This window comes from Protopterus annectens, chromosome 1.part0 (assembly GCF_019279795.1).
Source record: "Protopterus annectens isolate FY-2018-M chromosome 1.part0, PAN1.0, whole genome shotgun sequence".
Taxonomy (NCBI): Eukaryota; Metazoa; Chordata; order Ceratodontiformes; family Protopteridae; genus Protopterus; species Protopterus annectens.
Window position 1 is genome coordinate 1,452,617,420 of NC_056725.1, and position 13,697 is coordinate 1,452,631,116.

Sequence of the window (13,697 nt, forward strand, 5' to 3'; positions counted from 1 at the left end):
TCCAGGCATAAATGATGTTGTAAACATAAAATTGATTCTTAAACAAAGTATTACCTCTACAGAAATCATAAAATTTCAAGAAGGAGTAGGTAAGGGAGTTGGCTGCTCTCTTGGGGAATGCTATAAAGGGAGTGAAGTTAATATGGAGAGACAGTGGTGGAGCTTGGGAAGATGAAGGGCCATTTAACAGAGACTGATTGTGTTTCAAGACAACAGTGATGCTGAGACAGATGACTGAAATAGTTACAGGGATAACTGTGCCTTTAAATGAAGATATTCTCAAGAGAGACAGCTAATTTGAAGAAGTATAACAACAAATGACAGAAGAAGCTCATGATGCATAAAGGAAAAGTTCAAAATGTAAGCAGACAGAAGAAAGTTAAGAAGAAAGAGGGGGTAGATTCAAATGATATGTGTTACATGGACTAAGTGAGAAAAAACAGTACAACATTAGAATGCAAAAGGAAAGAAACTACAGAAAAAAGTGTAATTTGTAAGTGTATATAGAAAGCATAGTGAAGCAAATTAATGAAATAAACACAGTGGAAACACCATAGAAGGGAAGGGAAGGACATAATAGGCAAAAGAAAAGCTAAAGGGAACCCCAGTGATGAAAGGGACAATTTTGATAGCAAGGATTGGCAGAAGGAGGCAAATCAAAGTAGTGGGATGAGAGTGGTGTTCAGCAATGCCACATGTCTAGGCATGCCCATGAGGTTGATATGCTGTGATAACCATAATTTTGGAAAAAGACAAGGCAGGAGGAAACATGAAAATCCTAAGGTACAGGGCTTTTAGTAAGAACAGAATAGTCATGAAGTCAGGGAAGTTCACACTGTATGTTATGGAAGGTTTAGAGAAAGAAGTTGTAAAAAAAGGACATGAATGCTCACTATTAGATTCTTAAAAGTAACACTTTTTTATAACAGAAAGGAAAGTTAGTAAGCCAGTTCCCTCAACAGGATGCCAGATATTACTTTTAGAAGTTATGCATTTTTCTAGACAGGGTTAAGAGATAGGGTGATAAATGAGGTTTGGAACAGACCATTTTGTCCAGGGACATCTTCAAGGTGGGAGTTAGTTAGAGTTGTAGGATTTGGGAGGATAGGGGTACAATAGGGTTAAATAGGAATGGATGAGGTTTGGGAGGAAGTGAGGTACGGGTAGGGAGGGGCTTAAAGGATTTAGGCAAGTGTAACTGGATTAGGAGTCACATTTTGGCATGAACTTGCTAAGGCAAGGTATGCCAAGATGACCTGTAGGTATTTCAGGAGAAAATGTAGGCCACTGGGTACTGGTTGGTGGCAGGTAGTCTTTGTATATAATGTTTGTATTATTATAAATTACATATGGCTATATATATATATATTTTTTTTTTATGGAATTTTTGAATTTAGGTATAGGGGCTCAGGTTGCTTTAGAATCATTGATGGCTTTGTGGTTTCACATCATGAATAATTGTTTCATGGGGTTCATGCATGGCAGTTAGTTGGTTCGCGTACAGAGCTTGTTTTCATGTACAGAGCCTGGTTGTTGGCTGGCTATTTCCCTTCCTTCGTAACTGGGCTGAAAAGCCCTACTCTTTAAACTATTTTATCGTCTGCCATCGGATTAACAGCTTTTAATCAGTAATTACTTTGTTGGTTCCTACTTCTTCTTTTCACACCGTTGAAATGGTCATGGGTACAGAATATTAACTTTGCAACACCGGTAACTGCGCAGGTGCGTAGCATAATTAACAGTCCTGTCAGAGCAGCATTTTATTTTTGGAGCATACCTTGGAATAATAGGGATTTCACATAATGTCAAGATGTTGATTCAGTGGGTGATATGGTCCAATGTAAACCTTGTGGCTGCTGGTAGAGCACTCCAGACCAATGTGGCTAAATATTGAGGTACTTTAGATTCAGACTACCTAGTTGTTTTTAAGCCCAATACTAAAGATCTGTCACTACGTAGGCCTTTGTCTCTCATCCCCCCCATTTTAGGTTCCTTTAGATTTTCTGCATTAAGAGCCTGAGAGAAAGGATCACTATTATAGTCCACTTTATAAGAAAAAAAAATGTAAATGTTTGTGATTCTTGCAAGTCATGAGGAGGCTTGGGGCTTGACTTTAGCAGTGGAGGGGGAGAGAGTAGGGCAGATTGACTTAAAATAACGCTGTTCCAGCCCTCCAAAAAGTCTGACTGTCTTTGTGGGTAATGGGGCTATCCTAGTAGTGGTCATGCATTGCATATGCCTGTTGTTGTGGTAACGGCCATTGGGGAATGGTAGTGTCAGGATTGGGGGGGTGGCAGCACCCCTTTTTCAATGTTGCAGATTCTTCATGCAGCAAGGGTTGCTGGAAAGTGATACAAAATGGTTAAAAAAAAAAGTAAGCTTTGGACTTAGTACCCTTCCAAGGTTTCCTGTTACTGAAAATCTGTTTTACTGATTTGCTAGGTTAGTCTGAGCTACAGTTTGTGGTTTGATCAGAGTTCTCACTTGGGGAGTCGAGAGGGGTGATGATACTGCTTGTTGGTTGAGCAGTTGGATGCAGGTTGTAGTCTCTTCCTCTGGAGAGTGAGGACTAGTAACAGGTGACTGGTCTCTACCAAATCACCAGGATGATCCCAGGGTTGAATTCACCAGGTGGTGTTATGCACTTGAGTTTTGCTATTCAGTTCTTCGGAGTTTAGCAGTAGTTAAAATCTGTCCCTAATTTTGTCCTTCTGACTGTTGATTTGCACAGGTTATTCAGAGTTGATTGGTACTATTGGTCTGTTTTACATGGGATGGTGTGCATTTGGGGAGATGCATGTGCCATGCAGAGTCTGCATTAGGAGAAGTTATTTTGTGATTGGGGTATGCCTCTTCTAGGACAGGTGCACTTAGCAGCAGAGCAATAGGTATAGCTGTTGTTTTCGTGTGATGGCGTTTCTTCATAAGCAGTGGAATTTTGGTGTGCTCAGTGGCAAACAAGAGTACTGTTCCAGGTGTTTTAAATTAGACACAAACTTTGCAGTGTGTCTTGGGAGGATAGTATGTTGTTAGTCTTAAAACAAAAGTGGGGGCAAGCGAATGCATTTTAATTAATGGCCACAAGTAAGATCTGCCTTGCTGAATGTTTGGTTAGCGATTGGAGTACTCCTCCAAAAATCATATTGTTTTGAATGCAAGGTGTTGCAGTTGGAAATTAAAGAAATAGTGCATTTTATTAAACATACAGCCCTAGATGCTTGCATTTATAAGGGCGAGTATACCTTTTCTGTTAGCGCCTGCTTCATATTTTGCTCCATTTCAATTAAATTGTGGCTGCAGGCAAGTTATTAGGGAAGCATGTGGGGCTGGTTTCAGGAGGTGATAGACCTGCATCATAGTTTAGCACATAGATTTCAGTCTGCTATTTCCCTGAGCAATGGGGGAAAATGTGGGTCACGTTAATGGCTTTTATGCACTAATTCAAAAAGGAAGTTATGGATGGCTAAATTATTCTGGTTTTACTTTTAAATATATAAGGAATTAGAAACTCCGTCTGGTTGCAGTGATGGATTTCGGGAACATCTCCTTTAAAAAATATATATACTGAGAGTGTGACAGACCCTTTCATGCTGGAACCTGCTCATTGAATATTCTTTAGGTTCTGGGCCTTAAATTGAATTTCATACATCACAGTAAACACAGTAACTATTACGTTTATAATATTTTATTAACAACTTACTCAATCAGTAAACAATCTCAACAACCACTTAAGTTACACACATACTGTCAGCAGCATTTTCTTCATCTGGCTGAGAGATTTCATATGAGATTAGGAGTTTTGTCTGTGTTATGGGATTGTTGAGATATTTAGGAAAATGTGAAAATTGTCTCTGTATAAATTAATATCATAAAACAACAATTAATATCTCTTTACCTGCACCAAACAGAGGCCAAATATTAATGCAGTTGAGTTTACCATTGTGTAAGCTTTAAGACAAAAATCATTTAAACCTTGTACATAGCATGGTTTGGAATTATTGATGCAAGTATGAACAAGTAATATTTGAGGCATTGAGGCATCAGTAGGAGTTAACTGCAGATGCACTGGGAGGTGTCACTCGACTGTAATGGGTTAAAGTAGCTGTGGGGCCTCTTTTTGAAGGTTTTCCCTACTTTGGATGGTAAGGTAGCTGTTTAGCTGTGAATCAATAGTTTGGTCTCATTGGATCATGGCTTTGTCTCGATTTCTTTGTCTCGATTTCTTGCTCTTAAGATGTATGTAGGGAATGTCTTGTGGTGGGCTTCATACGTTAGCCTCTGTTCATAAAATCATGGTTATCTGCCAATATACCAGATGTCTTTAAAGCTTGGTTAACCATCAGTTTCAGATTTTCTACATTTTAGAAAGTTCATGCTAATGCAATATTATCTGCTAACTCTTTCATTTGCTAAGGGAGACAGGGAGGGTCACATACAAAACTTATTTCTCTGTGCTCAGAAGCCTGGCAAAATTGGGGGGGGGGTCTTGAGTGTGTTTTGTGGGTTATGAGTTTTGACTGCCTGGGAGAGGGAGTTCTGTGGGTTGAGTTGTTTATGGGGAAGCTGGCCAAGAGTTGGGGAAGTAGAAGAAGGCTGGACATTAACTCTTGCTGTTTGGAATTCGGTGACACAGTTATGGCTTGGCCTCACAGTGAGGAGGTACACAGGCAAGAGGAGCATACACTGTTTGTGCATGCATCCCTATACTACAGTTGGTGTATACACAAGGTCTTGCCTAATAATTTTCCCCTCCAAGTAGTAATAGGGCCTTGGATATGGCAAGTGAAGATGGGGTTATGGAGTGAATTTAGAAGGGGGCTAGGTTGTGTCAGAATGTGTTTCTATTTCATATGATTTACATCTCATTTTTCTTTGCAGATGGTGGTGCTATGATGGGTCTGTCACTGGTTGGAGTGTTACACAATGTGGTCACAGATGGTTCAGGACAGAGGTCGTATCAGCTGATGGTGTCAAGGATGTGACCCATTTAGTTTACTGTGTCAGTAGAGGGCCATGATGTGCTCTGGTGACAGAAAGCTGAAATTGTTCATAGGGCATGGTAGGTATTGGTAATTTTACATATTAGGTTTAGGCTTTATATGGATTACCACATGAACCATTTCATTTATGCTTGAGTGAATTTTGTATGTCGATAAGGGATTTCAAGGTACAGCTGGGTAGTGTAAGGCTAAGGGAGGATAAGGTATTATCAGAGCAAGTTATAGCAGGGTTTGATATTTGGTTAGGGGTAGTTTTGGGCTCTTACTGGTGTGACGAGCGGCACCAATTTCAGGAGTTGGGGTAGTTACTAGGTTAATGGCGCTAAGGTTTTGATGAACTAGACAGCCTCAGGTAAGTAAGATTCCTTAATCCAGAGTGCATTCCATGTTGCCTTAGTCAAGAGGGACATGGGTGATTGTTGCCCATGTCCAAAGGAATATAGGTAGACCTGTGGGGGGGAATTTACACTTCAGGTTTGGTAATAGGATATAATAGCATGGGTATGGTTGTTTTTTTCTTTGCCTTAATTATGATTAACAACATTGTTGAAAACTAATTGGTTGGGAAAAGAGTGGTATATTTATAGAATAGGCCCCTTTGTAATGCAATCATTTGTTTATTTCGCATGGATATTATCTGTCAGGTGTGGAGATCTTACGGGTATTTTTGTTAACGCATCTTAAGTTTAATTGGTATTTTGTATGCTATAGTAAATGCATTTTAAGCAGTTGATGAAGGAGATACGCCAGTGGTGATGCATACTGTCAATAAGAAGTTGTGATTATGTGTGGATGAAGTATTTGCAGTTTTTCTTTTACAGGTAGGTGGAAGGAAGGTGGCTTTGACAGGCGAGAGTGAGGGTCGAGGTTGATGTCGGTTGATGGAGTGGTGTGAAAAGAGGTCATGGTCTTCCAGCAAGGCAGTCGCATATGGAATTGTTATATTTTCTTCCCAATAGTTACAAAGTAATGGTTTGTTTGCTTGTTTTGGTTGGGGAGCAGCAGGAGTGGAAGAAGAAGAAGAAGAAGAAGAAGAAGAAGAAGAAGAAGAAGAAGAAGAAGAAGAAGAAGAAGAAGAAAAATAAGATGATATTGTACCTATTTTAAGGAGATCTCATTGGTACGATGGTATGCAATGGGGTTTAATAACGAAATAGTATGGCTTGTTTTGTTGAGTTGCTAGAATGCCATGATGGCTGTTGAGCTGTTTTATTGCTTATAAGGGATAGTGAGTGTGATGGCAGGAAGACTAGATAATGGGATTTTATGATACTATTTTGGTTATTTTAAGCAGTGAAATGGGGCTGGGATTAGGCATCATGGCTTATTCTTGATTCTGTGTGGTTTTAGATGATGGTGGGCTTTGTGTTGGTTGTCCAGTTGAAGGGTAATGATGGGGGATTCATTAGAATTGTTATTACTCTGGCATTAAGGAGAGCTCATTTGGTTATTACTGGATTGGGTGGTAAATGAGGTTGCAATTTGGTATGATGACATGTAGTTGATTCTGCATGGTTTTTATAATGCCCTTGAAGTCTTTGTGGAGCTGCCATTGGTCATGAATAAGGATTATTTAGCTCATGTTTTCAGCGGTTTTGGTAACTGGTTATTTTTATGTGATAGGGCTTTAGGAGTTAACTATATCCACCTTGGTTAGTAGGGATGGGGTACACCGAATGATGTTTGGCCGGATGCCTTAATGGTGTTTAGATTGCTGGAAGTGTGCTGCAGAGAGGCGGGGGAACAACCTGGTCAGGCTGGTGGGCAGAGAAAAGGGGCAGGCTTGCCCTCTTCTGTTCCCCCACTGGTGCTGGATGGTCAGTACAATAAGTTGGAAAAGGAAAGTGAGCGGTTACGCTGCTTGACAAGTACATAAGTAAACGGAGGAAGCTGCTTATTGGATTGATGGTATAATGCAATAAATGGTAATGAAAGTGAGTGGTTAAGCTGCTTGATAAATACCAATAAATGGTAACAGAAGTGAGCAGGTACGCTGCCTCATAAGTAGGTGAGTGGAGGTATGGATGCTGCTTATTGATCAGGATGAGCAGGAAAACACTATCCTGTCCTAAGATAATGTTACATGGATGTTATTTCATCTGTAGCATGTTTGGTTGAAATGAATGAATACTGAGTAACATTTATGTTTATGGAAATTTAATAAATGTCGTCAAATGTCATTCGGTGTAATGTATTTACTGAAGGGGATCAGGACAAATGAGGTTTGGAACAGATCATTTTGTCCTGGGACATCTTCAAGGTGGGGGTTAGTTAGAGTTGCAGGATTTGGGAGGATAGGGGTAAGATAGTGTTAAATAGGAATGGATGAGGTTTGGGAGGAAATGAGGTAGGGGTAGGGAGGGGCTTAAAGGATGTTAGGCAAGTGTAACTGGATTAGGAGTCACATTTTGGTGTAAACTTGCTACCCACCCTCCCTCCCTCTTTTTATTAGTTGGGATGTGGTTATGTTTAGTTGGGACAGGGCAGAGAAGAGGGGCAGGCTTGCCCTCTTCTGTTCCCCATCTGGTGCTGAATGGTCAATTCAATAAGTTGGAAAAGGAAAGTGAGCGGTTACACTGCTTGACAAGTACATAAGTAAGTGGAGGAAGCTCCTTATTTGGCTGATGGTATAGTGCAATAAATGGTAATGAAAGTGAGCGGTTACGCTGCTTGATAAGTATATAAGCAAGTAGGTGAAGCTACTTATCCCACTCCTCATTTCTTGATACACTGGAAAGTATTAGGGTACAACCCAACACCCTAATAATGGGCAATTTCAACTACCCCACCATTAACTGGGAAAACTACTCATGTACCAACTCTTTTGCTCAACGTTTTCTAGAATTCATAAATTCCAACACCTTGGATCAACTTATTCACATCCTCACCAGGGGCAGCAATATCCTAGACCTGGTCATTACCAACATGGGAAACCAGTGTTCCACACCAGAGGTCAATTTCTCGTTGGTCAGATCCGACCACAAGCTAATCAGCCTAGACATCCACATCCCACCCCCACCCCCAATTAGGGAAACCATCGTAAAAAACTTCTCCAAAGCCAACTTTACACTTCTTAAGACAGAAGTGGCAAACTTCATGACACCCAAGCAGACGAACAATAGAGGTATGACTGCTGAATCCTACACAAATGCACTTTATAAGCACTTACACGAGTGCATGGATCATGCTATCCCTAATTGTTATCTTCCAAAAAAAGGAAGCCAATCTGGTGGTCCTCTGCCATAAACAAACTCTACAACAGAAGAAAGAAACTGTTGCAAAAAAGAGTAAAATCCCATGACTGGAGGAACTCCCTGGTCAACCTCAGTAAGAAGCTGAGATCTCTCATAAAATCCTCCAAAGCTAGTTACGAAAACAAAATTGCCACTGACTCTAAAGACAACCACAAAGCATTCTATAGATATGTCAAGAATCTCAATGGGAACACTCAGATCTGCTCTGAGTTACAGCACAATGGCACTAAATATACAGAACCAACTGATATTGCGAACATCCTAGCAGATAGGTTCAGTGCTAACTTTAACCCCCTCTCACCCCCTACAGGGCCCATCTCTATACCGGAAGAATGCAAAGTTCCTATAATCACGGCTGCAAAGGTAAAAAACACACTCTCCAAAGCCAAGAACACAGCATCCATGGGACCTGACAATATCCCAGGCTGCGTTCTACATGAACTACAGAATGAACTGGCACCCTACCTAAGTACCATGTTCAATCATAGCCTCACCTCAGACTTTGTACCCACTGAATGGCACACCGTGATGGTTATCCCAATCCACAAAGGGGGGGGAGTCATGACGGACCCTAGGAACTACCGCCCCATTAGCCTGATGAGCCTGGTCTGCAAGGCCATGGAACGTATCATCGTTGAACTCATTAACAAAGACATTGGTAATCTCCAAACTCTGGACCCTTCCCAGTTTGGATTTGTAAAAGGCAGATCATGTCTCCTAAACCTGATTGACTTCTTTGAAGCAGTCACCAAAGCCATAGATGAGGGTAAAATGGTTCACACAGCTTATCTAGATCTCGCCAAGGCTTTCAACGCCATCCCCCACTCTGGAATTATAGATAAGCTCACTAAACTAGGTATAAATCCCTATGTCACAAGATGGGTTGCCAACTGGCTCAAGGACACTATGAAAGTAGCGGATTCCAAATCCGACTTCAGACCAGTGACAAGTGGAGTACCACAGGGTTCAGTCCTGGGTCCTCTCCTGTTTGGTATCTACTTCTCTGAAGTGCAGACTAACACAGAAGGTCTTTGGCTAACAAAGTTTGCAGATGACTGCAAACTAGGAGCCATAATCGAAACTCCTAATGATGTGGACAAACTACAAAAGGGCCTCACTGAGACAGATATCTGGTGTCAAAGCCATGGCCTGAAGCTGAATGCCAAAAAGTGTATTGTCATCCTCTTTGGTAAAAACTCTGTACCCATGAACTACCACATAGCTGGTAGTCTACTTAATACCGAAAATGTGTTAAGAGACCTTGGATCACAGGTGGACAGTAGTCTCTCCTTTAATAATCACATCGCCACAGTGGTCAGGAAATCTTTCTACGTAGCTCATCTCATCACAAAAGGATTCTCATCCAGAAAAAAAGAGGTCATTGTTCCCCTCTACTCATCACTCATTAGACCCATTATAGAGTACAACGCCCCTTTTGGTATGTACCTCACAAGACATCTACAACAACTGGAAAGACCACAGAAATACCTCACAAAGAGGATTATTGGCCTCAAACAGATGCCCTACGCAGACCGTCTCAAAAAACTACAGCTTTACTCTATCGCATATCGCCTACTCAGTGGTGATCTCTGCCTAACATACAAAGCTATGTCAAACCCAGAGCTGTTGGACATGCTCCACTTAAAGAAATCCCAATCCCTCCGAGCTACATGCTCTAGGGACCTAAACCTTGTCACCACAATAAACAGAACATGCTGGAGGGACAGATTCCTGTCCCAGAGACTTCCCATACTCTGGAACAGACTACCTATCTATGTCAAACAGAGCTCCTCATTAGCACTCTTCAAGAAAATTCTTGAGGATTGGATGGGAAATGGGAAATTCACCCCAGGGATCACGTCTGTGGCTCTGCTCGACAGGGGCACAGGAAAATAATTTTCTTGGGTGGTGAAAGCCAAGGTACATTTTTTGGCTAGGCTTATATAGGCCCTAGGGCCAACAGCCTAGTACCTACCTATGAACCTATGAACCTATGATGGTATAATGCAATAAATGGTAATAAAAGTGAGTGGTTATGCTGCTTGATAGGTACCGATAAATGGTAACAGAAGTGAGCAGGTATGCTGCTTCATAAGTAAGTGAGTGGAGGTATGGACACTGCTTACTGATCAGGATGAGCAGGTTTACGCTGTCCTGTCCTAAGATAATGTTACATGGATGTTATTTCATCTGTATCATGTTTGGTTGAAATGAATGAATATTGAGTAACATTTATGTTTATGGAAATTTAATAAAGGTCCTCAAATGTCATTCGGTGTAATGTGTTTCTTGAAGGGGACCGGGACAAGAAGCTAACTATAAATGGAGATCTCTTTTTGCTTGAGGAAAACTGCAATATTTTACAGCCTAAACTAGGCAGAGAACACAAGCTGACCAAGATATTGATCTATAGGCAGCTCATAATAAAACTTAGTGGTCAGACCAGAAGGAGAAGAGTTCTCAGTCTAGTGTTCTGAAAAATTGTGAGTTGAGACAACCCCAGGCTGTGGTTGCAATATTAAATACTGAACTTAAAATGGTATAGTTTATGCTGGCCAAAGAATATGAATCAGGAATGCAAATGTTTTATAATGGTATGTGAAGAAAGAAAGAAGGTCAATAGAAATAATGAGATAGTATGGGAAGGCTAGAAATATAGAGAAGCCAGAAAAGGGGGGAAATGTTAAATGAATACTTCTTGTCAGTGCTCATCAAAGAGTCAGAGGTCAGGCTTGTGGGGATGTTGGTAAACAAATTGCATGACAATGGGTGAAGAAATTAGAAAAGTGTTGAGGACACAAAGTGTGGGTGAGGAGAGCAGCCTCGTGTGAAGATGTTAGGATGTTAAAGAACTAAGTTGGTATTCAACAAGAGCCTTAAGAAAGGGACGAATTTAAGAAGGAATTCATAATATAACTTGAAGTAGCCAGAGGTAGAGTGAGTCTACTGAAGTATGTTTTTCATTCATTAGTGTCTCAAAGGTCTCAGCATTTGGCAGTGCTTAGTATTGATTTTTTTCCCTCTATATTCGGACTAAATATATGCAGAGTCTAGTCTTTTAATAACAGTGTAACAAAAAAGCCACCAAAGATTATTACAATTCTGGTAAATGTGAGCATTGTGGATATATTTATCAGAAGAAAAAAATAAACACAGAAACTAATAATGTATATGCTTTACAGTGCATAAGAAATAAGTTACTCAGTTAGTCAGTTTCTTACTTCCACTTCTTAAACCTGTGTTTCTCCCTAACAAAGACATGCATGAGTTATACTAAGCCCTCTAGTTCAAGATGAAGGTTCTAAAGACAAGAATGGATACAGAGACTAATCCACCAAAACCATTAGCTGCATGTAACTTTTAGATTTGAGTGATCAGTTTGGCCTGGTGTTTTTGGTTATCCTGGATTTAAGATGTGCTTTGATCTAAGTGAGAGACAGACCAAATTACTGCAAGTCTTTGGTACCTTTTATTTTTCACACTTTTCTATTTTCTTTCATTGATTCTGAGCACACTGCCATGGTAGTTGTATTTACATACTGGGTACTGCCCACAAGTAAATTCTGTGTTCTTGTACTGTTCACTGGGGACCATCGTTTAACTCCTTCTAGTGAGTTAGACACTTTTGCGCTATCAAAACATCTTTTGCAGGCAGTGCTAAGCTTCACAGAGCTGTGCTTTGGTAAGCATACTTGATGGAATTTTTGCAGTCCTCTTAGTTGCATGGTAAACAAACTTTGCCCATGTATTCTTGTCCCTCTTACTGTCTAGTCCTAACCTTCATCACACAGCAACATGTCACCATGGGGAGATAGTGAAAGAATCCTTCTATTGCCAGCCATATTGTATGCTAAGGGAGTATAGAACTGCCTCATAAGCAATTAAAATGAGCTTCTACTTGCCCAAAAGGACTATATCTGTGAGAAGTGTAAATCATTCAATAATACAGTAACATGGTGTGCTTAAAGCTGTCTTGCCTCCATCCACACCTATGCAACATCCACATAACGTAAACACAAAACTGTCTTTTACTGATGCCATTACAATTATTTACCCTAGCCTCCTGCATCTCCTAAATCTAGGCATCATCTTAACCCCTCAAAATACCTCCTGCACAAAACCCAGCATCACCAGATCTAAAACAGCATACAGCTCACTTTGACACTACGGTTAATGCAGCCAGAAAACAGGGTTATACAAATAAAAACCTTTAAAACAACAGGACCAAGTTTAAGCAACTTCCTGGTCATAGGTAGCATCATAGTTAGACACACAAATGCTCTAATCACTAGGCTGAGCAAGGACAAAGTGATGGTTAACTGCCTTTCAGGAGCCAAGATCTTCAATGTCATTAGGGCCTTTATGTCCCTTCACCTTACATACACACATAGCCTAATTATTATGTACGTTGGAGTGGCTTGAGATGCACCTCCTAGGATAGTGTGAAGAGGAACATGATATAGCTCTCAGAATATGCATCTGTATTGAGTGTGAAACTAGTATTGAGCAGTATCCTGCTATTACCAACAATGATGCCTCAATACAAACAAAAGATAATTGACTTTGATTATTGACACAGCTGCTGCTATCATTCTAAGTGGTTACAATACACACACACACACACACACACACACACACACATATATATATATATATATATATATATATATATATATATATATATATAGATATATATGTATTTTTATATATATATATGTGTGTGTGTGTGTGTGTGTGTTTGTGTGTGTGTGTGCGTGTGTGTGTCTATATATATATATATATATGTGTGTGTGTGTGTGTGTGTGTGTTTGTGTGTGTGTGTCTATATATATATATATATATATATGTGTGTGTGTGTGTGTGTGTGTTTGTGTGTGTGTGTGTGTGTGTGTGTGTCTATATATATATATATACACATATCCTTCTGAGAGAAGCTCATTGACAAAACTGTCTGCTTTGGTAGAGATGACCTACATATGTTTGTCTCTCTCTCTCTCTCGCTCTCTCTCTCTCTCTCTTCTTGTCTTCCTTATCTTGGCCAAGACGTTTTCCTCCCTCAGTGGGTCTTTTTTAAGCAAGGTCTGTCTCCTCAAATTTTCTATATAGCCAATCAATATCAAAACAAAAAGCTACACTGCTCACAGACATTCATAAACCTGGAAAATATATATATATAAGCAGTTACTGAAATATAGTTTCAGAACAGGGATTACACTCAGCAGTACAGGGATTTAATGTCTACCACTCCTTCAGTCTAAATGCTGAACTCAAAATTGCTGCTGGAGGGATAGTATCTGAGCTTATAAGAAGCCATTTCACATCCAGAGTCATAAAGTAGGAAAATAACATTGAGCTCTTCCGTGTCCTTACATCGCAAAAAAAAACCAAACAAACAAAAAAAAAACAGTACTACATCATTGCTTTCTGCCATACCCCTTCCATG